Genomic DNA, 25,264 nt, shown 5'->3' on the forward strand with positions numbered 1-25,264 from the left:
AGTTACAGGAAGAAATAGAGAGCAAAACTATAATAATGGGGGACCTCAACCTCCCCCTCTCTGAACTTGATAAATCTAACCTCAAAATAAACTAGAAAGAAGTTAAGGAGGTGAATAGAATTTTTAAAAAGGCATATATGATAGACCTCTGAAGAAAACTGAATGGGGATGAAAAGGAATATACTTTTTTTTTCTCAGTGGTACATGGCACGTACTCAACAATTGACCATGTACTAGGGCATAAAAACCCCACAATCCAGTGCAGAATGGCAGAAGTAATCAAAGCATCCTTTCAGATAATGATGCAATAAAAATTATTTGTAATAAAGGACCATGGAAAAATAAGCTAAAAGTTAATTGGAAACTAAATAATCTAATTCTAAAGAATGAGTGGGCCAAAGAACAAATCATAAAAACAATTAATAACTTCATTCAAGAGAATGACAATAATGAGACAACATACCAAAACTTATAGGATGCAGCAAAAGAAGTTCTTAGGGGAAGTTTCATATCTCCAAATGCCTACATGAATAAAATAGAGAAAAAGGAGATCAATAAATTGGGCATGCAACAGAAAAAGCTAGAAAAAGAACAAATTGAAAATCCCCAATTAAATACCAAATTAGAAATACTGAAAATCAAAGGAGAGATTAATAAATTTGAAATCAAGAAAACTATTAAATTAATAAATAAAACCAAGAGCTGATTTTATGAAAAAACCAATAAAAATGATTAACCTTTGGTCAATTTTATTTAAAAAAAGAAAGAAGAAAATCAAATTACCAGTGCCAAAAATAAAAAGGGTGGATTCACCTCCAGTGAAGAGGAAATTAAACAATAATTTGGAATTATTTGCCCAATTGTATGCTCATAAATTTGGCAACCTTAGGGATATGGATGAATATATACAAAAATATAAATTGCCCAGGTTAACAGAAGAGGAAATAAACTACCTAAATAACTCCATCACAGAAAAAGAAATTGAGCAAGCCATCAATGAACTCCCTAGGAAAAAGTCTCCAGGGCCAGATGGTTTCACATCTGAATTCTATCAGTTAAAGAACAATTAATTCCTATACTTTATAGAATATTTGGGAAAATAGGTGAAGAAGGAGTCCTACCAAACTCTTTTTATGGCAAAAATATGGAACTAATACCCAAACCAGGAAGAGTCAAAACAGAGAAAGAAAATTATAGACCAATTTCCCTAATGAATATTGATGCAAAAATTTTAAATAAAATATTAGCAAAAAGATTGCAGGAACTTGTCATGAGAATAATATACTACAGCTAGGTAGGATTTATTCCAGGAATGCAAGGCTGGTTCAATATTAGGAAAACTATCAGCATCATTGATCATATCAACAACAAAACTAGCAGAAACCATATGATCATCTCAATAGATGCAGAAAACGCCTTTGACAAAATACAACACCTATTCCTATTAAAAATACGAGAAAGCATTGGAATATTTGGAGCCTTCCTTAAAATTATAAATAGCATCTACCTAAAACCATCAACAAACATTATTTGTAATGGGGATAAGCTAGATGCATTCCCAATAATATCAGGGGTGAAACAAGGTTATCCATTATCACCCCCATTATTCATTATTCAGTTTGGTAGTAGCTGTAGCAATAAGAAAAGAAAAAGAAATTGAAGGAATTAGAATAAGCAAAGAAGAAACTAAATCATCAGTTTTTGCAGATGATATGATGATTTACTTAGAGAATCCTAGAGAATCAAATAAAAACTACTTGAAATAATAAACAACTTTAGCAAAGTTGCAGGATATAAAACAAACCCACATAAGTCCTTGGCATCCCTATACATTACTAACAAAGCCCAACAGCAAGAGATAGAAAGAGAAATTCCATTTAAAGTTACAGTAGACACTATAAAATATTTGGGAGTCTATCTGCCAAGACAAACCCAGGGCCTATATGAACATAATTATGAAACACTTTTCACACAAAGTCAGATCTAAATAAATGGAAAAATATCAGCTGTTCATGGTTAGGTCGAGCTAATGTAATAAAAATGATAATTTTACCTAAATTAATTTATTTATTAAGTGCCATACCAATTGAACTACCAAAAATTATTTTACAGACCTGGATAAAATAATTACAAAATTCATCTGGAAGAACAAGAGGTCTAGAATATCTAGGGAATTAATGAAAAGAAATGCTAGGGAAGGTGGTCTAGACATACTAGATATTAAATTGTACTATAAAGCAGCAGTCATCAAAATTACTTGTTACTGGCTAAAAGCAGAGTCGTAGATCAGTGGAATAGGATAGATACATAAGACTCTAGCAATCTACTCTTTGATAAACCCAAAGAATCTGCCTTCTGGGCTAAGAATTCACTATTTCACAAAAACTGCTGGGAAAATTGGAAAATGGTAGGGCAGAAACTAGGCATAAACCAATATCTTACACCATATATACCAAAATAAAGTCAAAATGGGTTCATGATTTAGGAATAAAGGCTGATACTATAAGCAATTTGGGAGAGCAAGGAATAGTTTACCTATCAGATTTATGGAAAAGCAAAGAATTCATGACACAACAAGAGATAGAGAGCATTACAAAATGGATAATTTTGAATCTGCTGAATTGAAATTTTTTTGTATAAATAAAGCCAATGCAACAAAGATTAGGAGGGAAGCAGAAAATTGGGAGAAAATCTTTACAACTAGTATCTCTGATAAAGGCCTCATCTCTAAAATATACAGGAAACTGAGCCAAATTTATTGGAATAGAAGACATTCCCCAATTGAGAAATGGTCAGAGAATATGAACAGGCAGTTTTCCGAGGAAGAAATTAAAGATATCTAAAGGCATATGAAAAAATGCTCCAAATCACTACTGATTAGAGAAATGCAAATGAAAACAACTCTTAGGTACCACAGCTCTCCTGTCAGATTAGCTAAAATGACAAAACAAGAAAATGATAAATACTGGAGAGGATGTGGGAAAATTGGATCACTGTTACACTGCTGGTGGAGTTGTGAACTGATCCAGCTGTTCTGGAGAGTAATTTGGAACTATGTCCAAAGGGCTATAAAAAATATTCATACCCTTTGACCCAGCAATACCACTTCTAGGGCCGTATACCAAAGGGATAACATAAATGGGAAAAGGACCAATATGTACAAAAATATTTATAGCGGCTCTTTTTGTAGTCACAAAGAATTGGAGATCAAGGGGATGCCCGTCAATTGGGGAATGACTGAACAAGTTGTGTTATATGAATGTAATGGGAAGGATATGGACTTCATAATAACCTGGAAAACCCTTCATGATGTAATTCTGAGTGAATGGAGCAGAACTAGGAGAACATTATACACAACCACAGATATATTGATTCTGTGATGACTAACCTTGATAGACTTTGCTCTTCTCAGCAATACAAGGTTCAAAGACAACTCCAAAGGACTCATGATGGAGAGAGCTATCCACATCCGGAGAAAAACTATGGAGTCTGAATGCAGATTGAGGCAAACTATTTGCTCTCTTTTTTTTCTTTTTTGTTTTTGTTTTTTTTTTCTTTTAGTTTTGTTTCTTCTTTCTCATGATTCTTTCCACTGGTCATAATTCTTCTTTACAACTTGAGCCATCTTGGGGAGAAGGGGGGAAGAAAATCTGGAACTCAGAATCATGCAGAACTGAGTTTTGTAAACTAAAAATAAAAAAATCTTAATTTAAAAAAAAAGATGTTCAAGCTATTGACAGCCTAATGAAAAAAAAAGGGAGGTTGGGTGAGTAGCCATTTAAAATTACTTAATACTCAACTTTTTCACAACTCTGGTTTCCTTCAAGTCCTAGTTGAAATCCCATCGTCTACAAGAAGCCCTAATCCTAGTGCCTTCTTCTGTTGATAATATCCAGTTTATTCTGTAGGCATCTTATTTGTACATAATGGTTTGCCTTTCGTCTTTAGACTGTGAACTCCACAAGAACAGGAATCGATTCTTTGTTTAGTTTAGTTTTGCTTTTATTCCCAGCACTTAGCCCAGTGTCTGGCACACTGCAGGTGTTTAATAAATGTTTACTAATTGACTGATTATAAAGTTCTTTACTAATGACAGGATTAGATCTAGAAGGGACTTTAGATATCATGTAGTTCAACTCCCTCAAGTTGTAGATAAGGAAAAGAAGCTTTATGATGTTAAATGAGTTGCCCAAGATCACACAGGTCATAAATATATGCTAGACGAGGGGTGGGGAATCTGTAGCCTCTAGGGCACATGTGGCCCTCTAGGTTCTCAAGTGCAGCCCTTTGACTGAATCCAAACTTCACAGAACAATTCCCCTTAATAAAAGGATTTGTTCTGTAAAGCTTGGACTCAGTCAAAAGTCCTTACCTGAGGATCTAGAAGGCCGCATGTGGCCTCCAGGCCACAGGTTCCCCACCCCTGTACTGAAGTGATAATGGGATTCTAGAGCCATAGTATAATAGAGCACCAATGGTTTGCCCAAGTCATACCACTAATTAGTGGCAGAAATAGAACTAGTACCTAAATATCCATTGTGCTTTGATCGCTTACTATACTAACTCTCAGATATATTCATTTTCTAAAGATAGATTTCAAGCAAGCAGATTAACTGAAAACAGGACACACCAGTAGCAGAAGGAAAAGTTGATGTCAGCCATCATGTGTCCCTCCTTCAGGTTCATTCATGTACTATTATGAAGACCCTGGACCAAGGGTAATGCCTCCTTGTCAATCCCACTATAAAAACACAGAATCTCAGTAATAATAAGGACCCCAGCAGTCACCTAGTTGAACCAATTCTTAATCAAATATCCTCTCTACAATATATCCAACTAGGAATCACCCACCTCTGCTCACAGACCTCTAGACATAAGAAATGCACTAACTCCAAAATCTACCTCTTCCATGAATGACTAATTTTTGATTACATGGAACATAAAACTGTATTTCTGCAACTTCTGCACATTGTTCCTAGTTATGACTCCTGGGACTATGCTGAAAAAGTCCAATCTTTCTTCTGTATTATAGTCATTCAAATATTTGAAGACAGTTATCATGTTTCCCCTAAGTCTTCTGCTATCCAGGCTAAATGCTCCAAAATCCTTGAATTGCTGTTCATATGGCATAGTTTCTAGTATCTTTACCATTGTGATCACTCTCGTCTGGATGAGTAAAATAACCAAAATTCAGCATAAATACTACAGATGTGGGTCTGACTGGGACAAAATTCAGGAAGACTACCATTTCCCTCATTCTGCACTCCATTCTCTGACAGATGCAATCTAAAAGTATTAGAGCTTGGCCACACCTTCCTATTCTTACTCTGTCTCTGTCACTGGCCTATAGCAAAGGGTGGGCAAGGAGGGATTAAAAAAAAAGGCTTAACAATCCAGATTTCCATTTCCTACTGCCTAAAATGATCAGAAGGCAAAGTTCAGCCCTCTCTTCACTTAATATGAGGAGGGAGAAGAGATTATTACTAGAAATAATATGACAAAAGTTGAGAATATAGGACCCATAGAAGATATGAGTTTCCATCCTTTCTCCACTATTTTTTACCTGTCTAGACTAGGCAAGCCTTTTTACTTTTCCTCTGCTGTCAGATGCAGTTAATAATATCTATGCTAGCTATCCCACAAGAATATTGTGAGAATAAAATGAGAAAATGCTTTGGGAATCTGAAGAAAAATGTAAATTATAATGGTTATTACACTACATTCCAAAAGTAAATTCTATTTTGCACAACTGAGAGTGATCTGGAGCTCCTCTTAGGCAAAGTTCTTGTTGCTTATTCAGTCCTTCAGTCCTTCCCTATTTGGATCCCTTGCCAGGGTCCAGCACACTGTCCAGCACACCAGCCCCATACTTTTTTTCATCTTAGCTTCAACCCTATCATCAATAGTGCATCTATATAGGAAGGAGCGTTGGTTTTCAAGTTGGAGGTCTTGGATTCAAATTCCAGTTCTGCTACTTAACTATTTGTGCAACCGTGAGAAAGTCATCCAATATCTCTTAGCCTCAGTTCCCTCATCTGTAAAATTACAGACCTGAATGAGCTGGTCTTTAAGGTCCCTTCAGCTCTAAATCTATGATTCTATGATCTATAAGTAAAGTGAGATTACCTGAGATGAAGAAACCAAGGGCATGAGTGCTTACCAACAAATGAGTAATAAGAAGGCTAGTTTCAGGTGATGAAGGGACCTAAATGCCAACCACAGAAATTGAGAGGCAAGAAGGAAGCATCATAGCTTCTTAAGCACAGGAGTGACACAAGGAAGTCAGTATTTTCTTCTGGTTAATCTTAATCTAGCAGGGATATGGAAGACTCCTCTGAGCTCCAACCCTGATGCTTCCTTTTCCTCAACAGCAACCTTCTCATCCTGGAGATGGCTCTGGCCCTCTGGCCCTCTCCTCTAATTGGTACATGTCTGGAGTTACCCAAGATAAATTCAAGCCCCAATCATGGCTGCTTTCCAGATCCCTTTTATAAACTGTCTTCCCCATTGGACTATAAACTCCTTGAGATTAGGAAGAGTGTTGTTATATTCACAGTGCTTAGCACAGTGCTAGGCACATAGTAAGTGCTTAATAAATTAATATGTTCTTTCTTCTCAATGTCTCTGTCTCTCTGTCTCTGTCTCTCTGTCTCTCTGTGTCTCTCTGTGTCTCTCTCTCTCTCTCTGTCTCTCTCTGTCTCTCTCTCTCTCTCTCCTGTTTTAGAGACAGATGATTTAGGAGGCTTTACTCTATTTTATCACAATTCAATTAAAATACTCATTAACTGCTAAGAGTAGGTTAAGTTCTAAGTGAGACCTTATTCAAGGCTATGGGGTTAAAAAGACAAAAATGCAACAGTTTATATCCTCTGTTCTACTGGGGTTGGGGGCTGTATGTATGCAGATAAATAAATACATATAATATGTAGTTCAGTTCCTCCTCAATTTCTAGGCTTCAGTGATCTAGGTTAAATCTCGGGAACCCTCAAAAATATTAAAATACCACTCTCTCCTTGGTCTATGTCAAAAGTTTATGCTAGGAAATCTACAAATATAGCTCATATTTAGGCCTACTCCTATCTATGTAATTCAGGACCAGTCTGTCCCCTGATTTCCAATCCCATATCACTAACTGTCTTGTCCCATAGCTATCTCAACATGTCCAAATTATTTTCCCCTCCAAACCCTCTCTTTGTCTCAGCTCCTTAATTCGTATTAAAGACATCACTATCCTCCCAGTCACCCAGGCTTACAGTCTCCGTACCATCCTCAATAACTCACTACTGCTCACTCTACATAGCCAATCTGTCACCATCTTGCTATTTCTACCTTCATAATAGATCATGTATATTTCCTCTTCTCTCTCCTCACACTGCCACTGCTCTGTTATGGTCCTTCATTACCTCATACCTGAACTATTGGAACAGCCTTCTATTTGGTCTCCCTGCCTCAAGTCTCTACCCATGCTAATTCATCCTCCCCTCAGCTGCCAAAGTCATTTTCCTAAAGCACATTTATTCTCTCTCTCTCTCTCTCTCTCTCTCTCTCTCTCTCTCTCTCTCTCTCTCTCTCTCTCTGTCTCTCTGTCTCTCTCTCTCTCTCTCTCTCTCTCTCTCTCTCTCTCTCTCTCTCTCTGTCTCTCTCTGTCTCTCTCTCTCCCTCCCTCCCCCCCCTCTCTCTTTCACACAAACACACATATACACACCACTCAATCAAATCTAGTGGCTTCCCACTGTCTTCAGGATCAAAGATAAAGTCCTGTTTGGCTTTTAACACTCTCCATTATCTGTGCCATTCCTAACTTTTCAATCTTACACTCTCCATTGACTCCATGACTCAACTATACTGTCTTACATGCTATTCCTAAGACATGAGATCCCATATCCTGACTACATCTTTTTATTTACATCTCCCACATCTAGAATATCCTTCCTCCTCACTTCTCCCTGGCTTCCTTCCTCGAGACAATCCAAATGCCACCTTTTGTAGGAGGCCTTTGTCAGCCACCCATAAGTGACTTCCCTCTGAGTTTATCTTCCATTGTCTCATCTAGGTATCTTGTAGACACCTAGTTACTTGAATGTCACTTCTCTTCTTAGACTGCAGCTCCTTGAAAGCAAGAACCATTTTTCCCCTTTTATTTTTATCCCTACAGCTTAGCATAGTTCTTGGCACATAGTAACTGCTTAATAAATAAATTCTTGTCGTGGCTGACACTAATGTGGGTAAAATAGTCCCCAGTTACTTGATAAGTATTCAAGGATATAAATGCATTTATCTGTTACAGCACAGTGTTTCACCAGGCAGATAATAAAAATGCAGAAAACTCATAAGGGAATGTAGAAAATGCCATAAAGAGATGCAAAACAAACCATGACAATCAACACAATTCTCCCTCTCCATTGTGTTTTCTGAAGTAATAAGAGATAAAGTGCCTGTTTAGCATTACACAATCACAGAAAGTTGGAACTGGAAGGAAACATAGATATAATATATGTTCTAGCCAAGCAACTGTGCTCTTGGAACATACTCTGTGTGCTTTCTTCTCTTAATGCCTTTTCTTAAAGCCCAACCCAAATTCTGTCACCTCCAGGAAAGAGCTTCTCCTTTGGAACTCACATAGTGTGTCTAATTCATCTAATACGCTTATGGTGTGTTATACTTACATACACTCAGGACTGTGCTGGAGTCAGCTCCTACAGGTACTGAAGGCCAATTGTTCAAAGTGTCGCTGTGCGCATTTACACCTGACAAATCAGCAAATGGTAAATGCTACAAATCAGGGCTCAATTTATTGTTTTGTTGATTATCTAGACTTAAAGTGATGGAGAAAATGTTAATAATGCAAATTAAACTTTAGAATGTTTAACACATACATTTTTTAGGAGAGCCAGTTGTTAAACAAGGCAGCTAAGTGGTGCAGTAGATAAAGTGCTGGGCCTATAATCAGGAAGACTGCTCTTCCTTAGTTCACGTCTAGGCTCAGACTTTAAATAGCTATGTGACCCTGGGCAAGTCATTTAGCCCTGTTTGCCCCAGTTTCTTCATCTGTAAAATGAGCTGGAGAAGAAAATGGCAAAGAACTCCAGTATCTTTGCCATGAAAACCCCAAATGGAGGCAAAAAGAGTTAGACACAACTCAAAAACAACTAGACAATGGTTGTTAAAACATTTACCAGCATAACTCTGTATAGGATATTGTGTTTACAATTACTTTTATTTGTTTTTTATATATTTCATTTGTTTGTTAAGTATTTCCCTATCAAATTTTTTTTAAAAAATTTAACATTCTTTTTTTAAAAAAAAAATCTTGAGTTTCAAATTTTCTCATTCTCTCCTACACTCCTAAAGAGTGCAAGCAATATGATACTAATTGGTTGGTTGTTGTCCTTCATTCTCGAAAAGGACAGAAATGACATCACTATGCTAAAGTCAAGTTACACTGCGTCAGTCTGCGGCTAATCAGACCAATATGAGCTCGGAATGCTCTAGCACAGGTCTGTCATGAATAGTCCGTGTGAACATTTGGTGGATTCTCTAAATTTGTGCATCATGCATTTCCTTTGAGCTCTTTCAATTCTGCTTCACTCATAGAGGACAGCACTTTCTCTGATGTGGGCATGCCATGTTGATCAGTCCTGTGCTGCTCATTTGATATCATATCATATGATATCACAGTTGATATGATATCAATTAACCATGTTGCAAAAGAAAATGCACACAAAAAAGCAAAGAAAATAAAGTTTTAAAAGTATACTTCAATCTGTACTCAGAGTTCATCAGTTCTCTCTCTTTAGGTGGATAGCATATTTCATCACAAGTCTTTTGAAATTGTCTTGGATCATTGTCTTAATCAGAGTAGCTAAGTCTTTCACGATTGATCATCCTTATAATAATTGCTGTTCCTGTGTACAAAGTTTTCTTAGTTCTGCTCACTTCACTTTGCATCAATTGATATGTCTTCCCAGTTTTTACTCAAACCATCCTGTTTATCATTTCTTATAGCACAATAGTATTCCAACACAATCGCATACCACAACTTATTCAGCCATTCTCCAACTGATTGCCATCTTGTCAACTGCCCATTCTTTGCCACAACAAAAAGAGTTCCTATAAATGTTTCTGTACAGATAAATCCTTTTCCCTTTTCTTTGATCTCTTTGGGATACAGATCTAGTTCTCAGTTATCTATATTTGTATCCTTTCCCCTAAGCAGATTCTAAACTCCATGAGGGCAGGGGTCAATGTTTTAGCAAGACTTTTTATCTTTCCCCAGCATGTAACATAGTGCTCTAAACCTAGTTGGTGCTTGAAAAATAAATGTCTGTTCATTGATTCCTTGATCTAGTCTGACTCCTGCTCTTCCTCCCTGCGCCTCCCCTTACACACACACACACACACACACACACACACACACACACAAACGCACACACAGCCATTTTACAGATGTGGAAACAGATATCCAGGAAAGGAAAAATTTACATTGAGATCATATGAGTAGTTAGTGTCAGAACTAGAACTAGATCCCAGGTCTCCAGATTTATAGTCATATGATTTGCCCACTAGGTCCCATGTAAGCCAAATGCCCCACTACCTCTCCTGTCTCATTTTAAAACATGTTTCATTGAACTGAGAGATGGAGGTCTTAACACATGTTGATACCACTGTGTTTATGGCTTAAAGTTTCAGCCAAGGGAAGGGGGCAGGGAGTAGGACACTTTCCCTCCTCAAATTAAGCAATCAAGGTCATTTCTCTGCAGCAGATGTACTGGCTACTTCTGAGTTTCTCATCATTTGTCTGGATACTGTTCAACACAACTCGATACAATTTGATTTGGGATTTTCAAGATAGATGAGGAGACACCTAAAAAAAGCAGTCAAAGGCCAAAAACTGATTTTCTGGCCCATGTAGGACATAGCATCATGGCAAGATGATACCTTTTCTGCCTCGAGAATTTATGCTGCATTAGTAAGGATATGAACCCAGTGACCTAATAATGTTTTCCCACTGATGCCCAGTAGATAACTATGAAATTTCAGCTGAGCAAACAATGTTTTCCCTGGAACTGTACCATTTTTTATTTCATTTTTTTCTTGTTCCTGTTTAAAAGTGAAGGATTTTAAAATAAAATTTAATCATTTACCAAGTCTTGTCAACTCCAAATATCTCTAGTCACTCCCTCCTCTACACTATCACTTTAATGGTGGCCCAAATTATTGTACCTCTCCTTTGGAGGCTTCCTTAGATCGTAAGCTTTTTGGAAGCAAGGATTATCTTTTGCCTCTTTTTGTATCCCTGGTGTTCAGCATGGTATCTGGCACAGAGCAAGGTATTTAATAAATGTTTATTGATTCATTGATTCTAAATTCTCCCTACCTCCATTACTCCCTTTCAAACTTATCCTTTATACAGCAACCAAAAATAATTTCCACCTTATAGGTTTAATTACATCATTCCCCTAAGCAAAGATCTCCAGTGACTCTCCATTATATACAAAATTGAATATAAAGTCCTTCTCATAGTATCAAATGTTTTCCAAAATCTGGCTCCAAACTACCTTTTCAACCTTATTTTGCAAAGCTCCCTTTTCCATACTCCCATGTTCAAGCCCAAACTGGACAATTCCTTCAAGTTAACACTGCCCTTTCCTACTTCTATGCATTTGCCTGGGCTACCCCCAAGCCAGGAATGAGCTTCAACTATATCTCTACCTATTAAAATCCTTCTCTTCACTCAAGACTTCATTTAGGTACCATCTACTCCATGAAGCTTTCCCTGATCCTCCCAGCACGTTGGAATATTTCCCTTTCAAATTTCTCATCCCTCTCCATCAACCTCTTATTTATCATATTTTAATTTATATTCTAATAATCTGTTTATGTGCATTACTTATGCAAGTTCTTAAAACACAGGAGTTAGCACCTAGAACACAGTGCATGGTTCTTGATGAAAACTTTGGTTCAAATCCAATCTCTAACATAAGAACTGTAAGACCCTGAGCAAAGTTCCTGAAGTTAGCTGAGTCTCATTTTCTTTAGCTCCAAAATGGAGATAGTAATAATACAAGTAATAATACTTGTAGAAGCTACCTAATGGTACAATTAGGAGTTAAGAATGAGATAATGTATAAAGTGCATTTTGATGGAATGCTACTGTCCTATAAGAAATGATAAACTCAATTATCTTAGAAAAATATGGAAAGGCTTGCACGTAACGAAGAGCAAAATAAGCAGAACCAAGAGAACACTGTATACAGTAACAGCAACATTGTTTTAATAATGACTTGAAAAATAAGTCATTTGACTATTATAAATACCCAAATTAACTACAAAGGACCTATGACGCATGACACTATTTGCATCCTGAGAAAAAATTGATAAATCAAAGTATATATAAAATAGTTTTACATATATATGTATATATGTGCATATGTATACACAAAAACATATATACCACACACACACCCCCACACACACACACACAAACACACATATCTGCTTTTGTCTAATGGTAGCCATCTCTAGGGTGGGGGGAGGGAAAAAAGAAATTTACATGATTACTTTATTATATACTTTAAAAGAATTGCAAGTTGTATGTAATAAATTTGCAGTTTCATGTGCAATTTTTTATTATACTATGTTACAGAAACGTTTGTTTTATGGAACAAATTAAAAAAAACAAATAAATAAAATGCATTTTGCAAACTTTAAAACACTGTATGAACATCAGAAATTTTATTCAAATCTTCAGTGCCTCACACAATACCCTATACATAGAAGATATTTAATAAGTGGTTTTATTAATTAAAATTATTGGATAGCCATGTTAAAACATTTAGGCCTGGGTTAAATTCCTATTCTATATCCCATGGAAAAGTCAAAAGAGCAATGCACTAGGAAGCAGGGCCCATGGTTTTTAGTGCCTACTGAGTCACTGAGTGACATTGGGAAACTCAGCTGATTTCATATCATAAGTTGCCTTTTCTATCAACAATCAGTCAATAAACACTTAGTGATTGCCTATTAAGTGCCAGGATACAAGAGGTGAGGTTACAAAAAGTGGCAAAAGACAGTCCCTGCCTTCAAGGAGCATGTAATCTAGTGGAAGATAATAAATGAAATAGGGAGAATAATGCATTTGCTAGTACAGTTCAGAATACAAATAAGAATCAGTAAATGTGTAATCCTGATGTGGTACCTCCACTGGGACCAGTAGCCTAATTCACATTGCAATGGCAATTAGATTCTGATAGAACAGAGGCTACTGCTCTCCTCAGTGCTCGATGGTAACCCTGTCAGATTGTGGTTTCTAAATACTGTGACTCACAAGTTTCCACATAGGTGCTCCCACCCAATATTAATCAAAGAGTATTAGCTTCTAAAAAATGGCTATTTACTGCAAAGATTCAGTAAGGGTATTAGTTACAAAGCGTGTGACCCACCCCAGCCTGATGACATATGCTTCCTTTGAATATACTATGTTCCTGGGGAGAATGGGTTCAAACTTTAAGTACAATGGGAATGATACGTGTATGGCCAAGAGTAACCTCTCAAATCCTGGCCCTCCAAGTCCCTTCCCTTCATGAAGTCCTCAGGAAGTTCTTTGTAGGTGGAGTTTCTGTTTGGGCTCAATAGATCAACACCTTTCTTCAGTAATTTTCCTAAAGTGAAGAACTGACTATGTTGCTGCCTATTCACTAAATTCTAGTGGTACTCTATTATCTCCAAGATCCAATACAAACTACTTTGGTTTTTAAATCTCTTCAAAATCGAGTCCTTTCCTATCTTTCCACTTTATTCTCCTTTGAACTCTCTCTGATCCAGTGACCCTGACCTTCTTACTATTCATGATAGATTCCATTCCACATCCTGCCTCTGTTCCTTGGTGCTGAATGATCCCTGTAACTGGAATGTTCTCCTTCCTCATCTGTAACTTATAGATTCCCTGGCCTCCTCCAAGATTCAGCTCAAATCCCACCTTCCGCAAGAGGCCTTTCCTGGTTCCTCTTCCACTCTCCCCATACTACTAATATCTTCTCTCTGCGATTTAACTGTTATGTACAATGTATATAGCTTGCATGTACACAGTTGTTTACCTGTTCTTTTTCCCCAGTTTATTGAGAGGTACTTGAGGGCAGGCACCATGTTCTTGTCTTTCTTTGTATCCCCAGAGCTTAGCATAGTTCTTGGCATGTGATAACCACTTAATAAATCTTTATTGACTAATTAATTGATTGATTCAGAGGACATCTAGTCCAATCCATACCTTCCCATGAATCCCTTCTACAAAATCATTAATAATTAGTCATCACTTGATATGGATTTTAAATGTCTTAGAAACCAATTTTAACATTTAATTTTTAATTTCTTTTTTCTCAATTACACGTGAAAGAAGTTTTAACATTCCTTTTTATTTTGAATTCCAAATTTTCTCCCCCTCCTTGAGAAGGTAAGCAATTTGACATAGATTATACACATGCAGTCATGAAAAACAAGAAACTAAATTTCAAATAATAGGTGTAAATGTGTAATAAACACTGTTCTTGTGGCTAGTATTTCAAAGAACAGAAAGCTGTCTTTAAGAATCTGAAAAGAAATATCAAATGGAAGGTTTCGTACTTATAAGGCAGAGAATTTGTAACTAGAAGTCTTCAAACACGAGGTGGGTGACCAACTGTCAGGGATCATAGAATTCCAGGACTTAGATTAAGAAGGAACCTTAGAGATCATTTAGTCCAGTGGTTCTTAATTTTTTTTCCTTATGGCTCAGTGTTCTTTCCTGTAAATAATCACAGCACCCCAAACATTAAAACTAGCAACACCATAGGAGACTCAGGAGACTTGGACTTGCCCTATTTCCTTTCAATAAGAGCAGCTGTTTTTGTTGGGTTCTTTGTGAGTTCAAGGTCTGATATGTTTGGAGTTCAGTGGATATGAGTAATAAGCAAGTTTCGCTCATTATATAAATATTACATTCACCACACAATGTACTGGATAATAAAATGCATATTAAACACAATTATTTATGAATTTCCTTTAATCTCCAATAATACAACATTCAAAATCTCATGGTGCACCTAGTGAAACTGATGACATACACCTGAATGATTTAGTACAACTCCATAATTTTACTGACAAAGAAACTGAGGCCCAAAGAGGAGGCTTGACATAGAGTATTCATGAAAGGTAGTGAATGAAGTGAACTATGAATGAAGAAAAAAGCATTTATTATGTACCAGACACTGTCTAAGCACAGAGGATCCAAAACAAAAATTAGATAGTCCCTGCCCTCAAGATGCTTATATTTATGAATACACATATATGTACAAAATGTGTATAGAATGAGTACAAGGGAGCTTTGGAAGGGAAAACACAAAACAGCTAGGAGGTCTAGAAAAGACTTTATGTAGAAGGTGGCACTTGAGCCAATTCTTGAAGGAAACCAGAGGTTCTAAGGATCAGGAGTGAGATAGAAATGCATTCCAAGTATGGATCAGAAAAAAAAAGGCAAGTTGCAGAGATAGGTGTTGTATGCAACTAAGTGGAACAGTGGATAAAGCAGTGGGCCTGAAATCAGGAAGATCTGAATTCCAGTCTCAGACACTTGCTAGCTGTGTGATCTTGGGCAAGTCACTTTTTCTCAACCGCAAAATAGGGATAATAATAGTACCTACCTCCCAGCGTTGTTGTGAGAATAAAATGAGATAATACTTATAAAGTACTTAACACAGTGCCTGGAATATAGTAAGCAATATGTATGTATGTGTATGTACGCATACATGTGTATGTGTGTATATGCCCATACACACATGCATGCATACATATATATGCATATATAAGCTATTATTACTTATGTGAAGAACACCAAGTAAGCCGATATAGTTGGATTTCAGAGTGTGAGGAGAAGAGTGGTGCATAATTCTACTGGAAAAGAAGAAAGGCCCAGGTCATGAAGGGACATAAAAATAAGTTTTTATTGCTATTTTCTGTTTCTTATATCACCATATAATATCCTTCCCCTCTCATACCCCAAAAGCCATTCCATGTGACAAATAGTATTTTTGTAAAGAAAAAAAAAATCAGTAAAACTGATTAATTCATTGAAAAAATCCCAAAACATGCACAATACATAACACCTGTGAACCTCTTGCTCTGTGGATTGATAGGTTGGGGGTGGGATGGGATGTCTCCTCATATCTCTTCCTTAAAATCCTACTTGGTCTTTATAATTTGGTTACATTCCTTTGTAAATTTTTAGTGTGTCATTCTTTCCATTTATATTGTTATAGTTGCATTATACATTGTTTCCTTGGCTCTGCTTACTTCAGTCTCCATCAGTTCAAATGGATCTTTCTATTCTTCTCGTGATTCACCACACATCTTTTCTTACAGCACAATATACTCCCTTACACTCATGTACCACAATTTGTTTAGTCATTCCCTAATTAGAGGGCTTATTCATTGTTTTCAATTTTGAGCTATCACAAATATGAGCTCTGTCTTCTTACTGATGGCTTTCTTGGGATATAAGCTCAGTAATGGAGTCTCTGGTTCAAAGAGTATAGATATTTTAGTCACTTTACTTGCATGGCTTTCTGAAATGATTGTACACTTCATTGTACCACCAAAAATATCAAGAAGAGATTTAGATGTAAAACAGAGAAGTTTTTATTTGATATGGAGGCAATAGGGAAATTTATATTTATTTGTATTCATTCAAATATGTGTATCGTCACCAAGGTGATGCCCATCATTGGGATATATAAATTCTCTTCTGTCCGTTAGTAAAAATTCACAAAATGTGTTGTTACAACAAGCCTTGTCTTTATATTTTGCTAAGAGTAGTTACTCTCCTTGGGTTCAAACTTCTTAATGTAAGATGAAAAGTAGATGTAGCTTGGGATACAACTTGCTATACGGACAGACACCAGATTGGGCCATCGCGACACTGGCTACAGGACATTGTGAGCTCCTATATAGCACAAAGCTATGGGCTTAGTTCCCTTCTCAGGACACTTCTGCAACACCAATGAAACTACTTTCTGCAGAGATGCTAAAGGAGCTGTTTGGGGCACCTGATTTATCTCTCCTATTAGGCCATTCCAGTAACTATGAATAGAATACATGTGATATTGTGAACTCTGAAAGCACATTTTCCAGTCAAACAATGGATTTTCCAGGAATGAAAAACTTCAGGGTTTGTGAAATGTCATTCTAGCTCAGCATGGTCCTTGGGAAGGACTATACTCTAGCTGTGATCTGAGCAGGCAATCAGGTTGCATAAGCTGTCAGGGTTACTGCCCAGACAGGGCTGCTCTAGATATCAGCAGAATGTTTTTTATCCCTTGCCCCTCACCTTAACCCAGATACTTGACTCATGCATGGATGAGAAAGATTAAATGAGAAGTTGACTATCAGCAGTCCCCTATGTATAGACTGGTACTAACCATTAATGGCGGAATCATGTTAATCAAGGCATCACCTTTATGGAAAGAATTCACCCTTGACCCTTTGACATGGAAGAGTAATTAAACTGGCTGTAAAAGTCTATCTCACCTTAGGTAGTGTATTTATGTTGCTGTATAAGTGGAATTTTCATGTTGCTGCTTGTTCCTGAATTTGTTCCTTGTTTGGGATACATCCCAGGGCTGGTAATCACTCCTACTCCTAGGATGCTATTCCTCAGAGAAGGCTACCTCCTTAGTAAGCCATTAATCTCTGAATTGGACAATGAGCCACTGAGTTAGCAGTTGGAGTTTATTCTTGCACTTTCCACAGGGTTAGCCTATCTACTGCATTTGGAACCTCTTCTGGCTATCATGCATAGTCTCTTTCTGCGTTGAAATGCTGCACACGGACATGTAGGCAGCCATATCAGCAGACTTTTCCTTCTGTCATCCTATGCTATCCTAGACTGAAAAAAAGACTCATTGTGATTTGTTCTTGGGTTTTCCAATCTGGATTTGGTTTGGTGTGTTTTTTCAGGTCAGTTTGGATGTGTTACAGAGGACTCAGCTGTACTCCTTCCTGCTTTTCTGCCATCTTGATTCCACCTCCTAGCTATTTTCTGTCTGTACTATCTGTCCCAGGTATACGTACTACTGTAAAAACTCTATAAAGTATTCTTCATAAGCATGTTAAAATCTGGGCAATAGACACTTTTTTTAATCCATTCAGTTTTTCCAGTGTGAATAGACAGGTCAACCTCATTTAGATGATTAAATATATTTTCTAGGATATTATATGATGTCTTAAGGCTTGATTCAATAACCACATTTGTCATACACAAACAGAAGTATCTGAAGAAGCCCTCCCTGACCTGGATTCTTCATTGGCTCTCCTCCAACACAATGCTTTTTGTTTTTGTTTTTGTTTTTTTTTGGTGAGCATCGATCTCCCTGTTTGCTTGTCTGACATAATGGAACACTACCAAACAACATTGAATGATCTTGGTATATGGATGGAAGATATTTCGTGGAAAAATGGCTTTTAAGGTAATGTTTAGTTCTATTGAATAAAATGTTTTTTTAAAATAATCAACAAATAGGAAGTACGGTGGAATATTATACTCACTGTATCTTTCAGTCTACTGAAAAGTAGGAACGATATGGTACACTGTTGAATGTCGCTTTGAAAGCATTGATGAGGCACTCAGTTCATGTATTGATAACCTTATAAGGTTTTTGTACAGATGGGAGAGTAGGCATATAGGTTGGTTTCTCTTTGTCAAATTTATTTTGGTATTAATAAAATTCAATATTTTTCTAGAATTTTGCTATATTCTCCTTTTTCAGAGACCTCTTATATTTGTACCTCAGTGCCTTCATGATTATATAGCCTCCAGCATGAATCACACTTTATATATACTTTGTCAAATCCACCTGTTTTTCCCATCTTTGGCCTTTTTAGTGTTATTTCTGACTCTCCTGTAAGCACCTCAGGAACCACAATGTAAGGGTCCAAGTGTGGTGGACTTCTAATCCCTGGAGGAGAAAACAGTTTGTTATAATATTTTTTTTGGCAAATCTATTACATTTTTCTTCTATTTGTGTTCCTCTTTTCATTTTCCTTCTTGAATACCCTTTTGATGAATTTTCTAATTCAGATATCTGGCCAAGTTTTTCACAGACTGGTTTTACCTTCTCCTGTCTCTCTGTGCCTTGTAACATAATACTGATCATTCTAATTGTCCATCATCTTTAAGATTTTACAGATGAGTTTGTAATCTAACTCAGTGCTGACTTTGGCAGCTATCTCTCTCTCTGACAATTAAGCCAAATATTTGCTGACTAAGGTATTTTCTAGATTCTTTTCATCTCCCTGTTACAGCAATTAATTTACATCTGTTTAACTTCTGGATACAATTATTATAATCGGTGTTGATATCATTTTTTTTATCCATGTCATATCCCTTGTAGGCTGGCCACCTATTGAAACTGTTTTGGCCATGGCAACTCATAAAACAAATTAATAAGTACATAATTGGGCAATACAAGATAAAATTACAGTGTGGAGGGCACTGGTAGCTGGAGGTAACAAAAATGCTTCATCTAGAAGATGGCACAGAAGCAGAGTTTTGAAGGAAATAATTGATTTTGTGAAGTAAATAATTTTGTAATGTGAATAAAGGAGGGCAATGCTCTTAGGAGTTAAAGGCACAGGTTGAAAATACTGGGTTTGCCATGTGTTCACCTATGTGATCTTGGACAAGTAACTTTGCCTCTTTGGGCCTTTTCAGCACAAAAGGCTATAATCCTGTCCTAATGTGTATGTTTAGCACATTCTGATTTTTTAATATTCTACGCTAAATCTAGCATGGGACTATGGGTATTTTGGCCCAAGGCACTGATATATGGGGGACAGGGGAAATCACACTTCCTTCTGTAAGGACTATTGTCCCCATGCCTTCCAAGTCTTCCTAGGAGCCTCACTACCAAGCAGTAAAACTACCCCTGGGCCACGATCTCCAAGTGACAGAAATGGGGACAAACTCTGGACTTATGATTTTCTTGGTATAGGAAACCCCTAGATGTAGAAATTCTACCAAAACAGGGTGGCATTGTGCATGTAACATTTGATCTTAAAAATTTACTCAGAGCACTCAGAGGTTACATGACTTGCCCAGGATCACCCAACCAGTCTTTGTCAATCAATAAAATTTAAGCACCTACTATGTTTGAGGCACTATGCTAAGTACTAAGAAAACAAAAAGAGGCAAAAGACGGCTCCTACCCGTGAGGAGCTCACAATGTAATAGAATTTATCAGAAGCAGGACATGAACCCAAGTCTTCTAGATTCTGAAGCCTGCTATCTCCACATATAGTACTTCTTCTGTGTTACATCATAAACTTTCTGTTTGATATTTTGAACTGGATGTTCCATCACCTTCTCACCCTAGAATATCCTTCCACCATGCTGATCCCCTTTTCTGATGGATAAACTCCTCCAAGCATCTCCTTTTTCGGGAGAGCTATAGGATGTCACACCTTCATTGCCCTCTCAGCTGCACTTTTGACTTTCTGGACTTCAACATCATTCCCCAGAGCGGAGGCTTGCCACAAGACTCCTTTGTTACCAGGATGCATGCCCCTGTTAATAAAGGATGTCTCCAGAGAACTGCTTCAGGCTGCTAAATGTTAAACTCCTGCCACACCTAGGGAAAATCATCTCAGCAAATGGCTAAACCAGGTTGAGGGTAACCAACAGGCTTCAAACCTGTGGTGAGTTAGAGAAATGTCTAGCTGAAGCATGTGAAGATTTCCCCAGTGGAATGGGTGAATGAAAACAATTTGTTCCAATGGCCATGAAAGCATCTGGAACAGGTGCTCTGGAGCTCTTGGAATTTGGTCAGACATCAAAGATGCCAAGGTCATCCACTGCATCTCGGGCCATCACCAGTCATCTTTTGTCTTGCTACCGGACCTCGGTAACTCTGGAAGAGAAGGTGAGGCTGACTACTTTGTGCAACTCTGCCTCATTTAAATCCAGTTCACGTGAGAGTTAAGACATCATTCCATAGTGTCACCGGCCCCCTTCAAAAGGAAAGATGGACAACAACAATACTAGAGCCAATAAGGGGTCACTTAAAGTTGTGTGTTGAAATTTATCTCTTTGTAGATAGAATTTTTCCTAATATAGCAGACCTTCTCTGCCACCCCATACCCTCTGAGGATAGTCCTCCCTGCCTCTGAAGGAAGAGTGTGTTCCCTATTCCCAGGAGTCAGGAGAAGAGACCCTTGAAAGCTGGAGGTCCACCTGTACCTCAAACCCTTCCCTTCCTCTCCCCTCCCCGACCTCTTCCTACTTTGCAACCCTTTCCCACCACCCTTTGACACCAGAATCCTTCCCTCCTTTAACCTTCTCCCCTCACCTAACCAATTCTCAAGGATCCTGAGTGTACATGCCTGGGGGTGGGTAAGGGAGGAAACAAAAGTAAGCTCAACTGATCCATGCATTCAGAAAACATGTGCAATATGTTGTAAAATTCTTTCTTTTTTAGTTGACAAAACTCAGTTCCACAAATTTTTGAGTTCCAAATTTTCTTCCCTCCCTTCCCTCTCCCTTCCCCCCTCTTCACCCAAGATGGCATTAAACTTATTTACACAATAGTCAAGTTGTAAAGAAGAATTATGACCAATGGAATGAATCATGAGAAAGAAGAAACAAAACCAAGAAAAGGAGAGAGAAAAGAAAGGAAAAAAGAGAGTAGTTTGCCTCAATCTGCATTCAGAGTCCATAATTCTTTCTCTGGATATAGATAGCTCCTTCCATCATGAGTCTTTTGGAGCTGTCTTTGAATCTTGTATTGCTGAGAAGAGCCAAGTCTATCAAAGTTAGTCATCACAGAAGCAATGTGTCTGTGGTTGTGTACAATGTTCTCCTGGTTCTGCTCCCCTCACTCAGCATCATATCATGTAGATCTTTCCAGGTTATTATGAAGTCTGTATGTTCCCCATTTCTTATAGCACAATAGTATTCCATTGCATTCATATACTACAACTTGTTCAGCCATGCCCCAATTGATGGGCATACCCTTGATTTCCAATTCTTTGCTACCATAAAAAGAGATGCTATAAATATTTTTGTACATACGGGTCCCTTTCCCTCTTGTGTGATCTCTTTGGGATACAGCCCTAGAAGTGGGATTGATGTGTCAAAGGGTATGCACATTTTTATAGCCCTTTGGGCATAGTTCCAAATTTCTCTCCAGATTGGCTGGATCTGTTCACAACTCCACCAGCAATGTCACAGCTTTCCAACTTTCCCTCGTCTTTTCCAGCATTTACTATTTTCCTGTTTTGTCATGTTAGCCAATCTGACAGGAGAGATGTGGTACCTTAGAGTTGTTTTGATTTGCATTTCTCTGATCAATAGTGATTTAGAGCATTTTTTTCACATGCCTATGGATATCTTTAATTTCTTCCTCTGCAAACTGCCTGTTCATATCCTTTGACCATTTCTCAATTGGGGAATGACTTGTATTCCTATAAAGTTGGCTCAGTTCCCTGTATATTTTACATATGAGGCCTATATCAGAGACATAAGGGTGAGCACAGCATCAAGGTCAGCTACTGCACTGATGGAAAATTCTTCAACTTGAAAAGGCTACAAGACAAGACCAAAGTGAAGGGAGTGTTGGTGCCTGATTCTCTGTTTGCAGATGATTGTGCACTCAATGCAGCCTCTGAAGATGAGATGCAACAAAGTATGGATCAATTCTCTGCTGCTTGTGCTAATTTTGGCCTAACGATTAACACCAAAAAAACACAGGTGCTCCATCAACCACCACCACAACATCCATACATTTAACCATCGGTTACAGCAAATGGAGAAGTTTTGAATGCTGTAGATGAGTTCACCTACCTAGGTAGTGTACCTTCCAAGGATGTACACATTGATAATGAGGTTGACGCGCACATTGCCAGAGCTAGCTCAGTGTTTGGGAGGCTCCGAAGGAAAGTATGGGGAGGAATAGGTATTAGACTGAATACCAAACTGGTTGAATGCCTGTGAAACCAGGACCAGTCTACCAACACCATGCCAGGAAACTGAATCTCTTCCATTTGAATTGTCTTAGAAAGATTGTGAAGATTACCTGGCAGGATTAAGGTACAAAACTAGTGTCCTTACTCAAACTAAACTGCCAAGAATTTAAACTCTGTTTCAGAGAGCATAACTCCGATGGGCTCGTGATGTTGTTCAAATGTAAAATGCACACTTGCCAAAAAGACTATTTTATGATGAACTCATACCAGGCAAGCATTCGCACAGTGGTCAGAAGAAGTGATACAAGGACACTCTCAAGTTCTCTCTCAAGAACCATGGAATTGTTTGTGTGACATGGGAGACATTGGCACAGGACCTCTCATCATGGTGTTCCCACATCAGAGAAGGTGCTGTGTTCTGTGAGCAAAGCAGAACTGAAACAGCTCAAAGGGAACACAGGATGCACAAGTTTGGTGTACCCACCCCAAATGTTCACAAGGACTATTTGTGTCCAACCTTTGGTGGAGCATTCCGAGCTCATTTGGGCCTGGTTAGCCACAGTTGGACATATTGAATCTTGACTCAAGTATAGTGATATCATTTTGGTCCTCTTTGAGAACGGACAACAACCAACCAACAACGTGTAACACCTGAGGATCTCTCACCTCCAGGAAGGGAGAGGAAAAAAATGTCGGCCCAACTATATAATACTCAGAGGACAAGATACTTACAGCAGGAGATTTTCTCTCTGAGAACATTTCAGTTATTACAATCTTGCTCTCTGTGGAAACCCATAATAATACAGCAGCCCTCCACTAAAGTCCTAAGCTAAAGACTTGATTGTGGTAATAAAACAATTCTGGTTTCTCAAAAGACCATGCCAGTGGGGTACGAGTTTTGGCAGCTCCTCCTTACCAACCAATCCATCAACAAGAATATATTTAGCACCCACTATGTTCCAGGCACTGTGCTTGGCACTATAACTATAACTGCAAAATACCCAACAATCTTTACTCTTTTTAAAAATTATTTAATTATCTTTAATGACACATGGTTTACTAAAGTGAATTACAATATTGGCTCTGAACAAATGTGCATGTCTCAGTCTGAATTGTAAACATATCGTCTCTCAGCAGAAAGTGGGTGATGTGATTCATCTTTAGTACTCAGGCCTCATAGTTTGTTTACATTACCAACTCTTAAGCACACCAAGGAGGAAAGGCTCAAAGCACAGGGCCAGGAATAGACTGTGTATCTTTTGTCCAAGGACCAACCTAGCTAAGTTTAGAGAGACTTACTATCAGAAGGTTGGCTCCTCAGGTGATGAAAATTGTGGGCTTTTGCAACTTAAGTTTAAGATAATTACTAAGCCATGGAGGAACTCTTCCATGTGGGGTTGGCAAGGATACTGACATGTATGAAACATAGAGTTTATGAAATTTTGACCTAATATAGTAGCATCATAAAGGGTGATATAGGGAGTCGTCCTGTATGTGGCTACTCATTCCTTTCACAACCATTCCTCATCTACAATTCTTACAAATATATAAGAAATAAAAAAAAAACAAGTGGAAAGTTTATCAAATGATTACATTCCTAGCATCTACTTTGTTATACTTTTTTTTTGGTTTGTTTTTTTTTTTTTTTTTAGACTTTCACAAATTATATTCTACAGAAAATCACATCTTTACAGTCAAATACAATTATCTGAAAGTTGTAGAAAATGCCAAGTCCTACTGTTTATTGTTTTTTTTAAGAATTATTTTTTTTAATTTCTTTATTTATTTTTAGTTTGCCACACACAGTTCTACATACTTTTGAGTTCCAGATTTTCTCCCCTCCCTCCCCCCTCCCTCCCCAAGACAGCATGGAATCTCATATAACTGTCATGTATAACTTCGCATTGAATTAATTTATGCACTAGTCAAGTCGTGGAGAAGAATTTTGACCAATGGAATGAATCATGAGAAAGAAGAAACAGAACCAAAAATAAAAAAAAAAACCAACCCAAAAAAACAAAAGAGAAGCAAAAAAAAGGCAATCATGTAGTGCTCCTCGATCTGTATTCAAACTTCACAGTTCTTTCTCTGGATGAAGATAGCATTCTCCATCGTGAGTCCCCTGGAGTTGTCCTTGCCCCTTTAGGTTGCTGAGAGAAGCGCAGTATGTCAGGGTTGGTCCTCACGGAATCCATATATCTGTGGCTGTGCACAACGTTCTCCTGGCTCTGCTCCGCTCACTCAGCATTATGTCGTGTAGGTTTTTCCAGGTTGTTAC

This window comes from Trichosurus vulpecula, chromosome 1 (assembly GCF_011100635.1).
Source record: "Trichosurus vulpecula isolate mTriVul1 chromosome 1, mTriVul1.pri, whole genome shotgun sequence".
Classification (NCBI taxonomy): Eukaryota; Metazoa; Chordata; class Mammalia; order Diprotodontia; family Phalangeridae; genus Trichosurus; species Trichosurus vulpecula.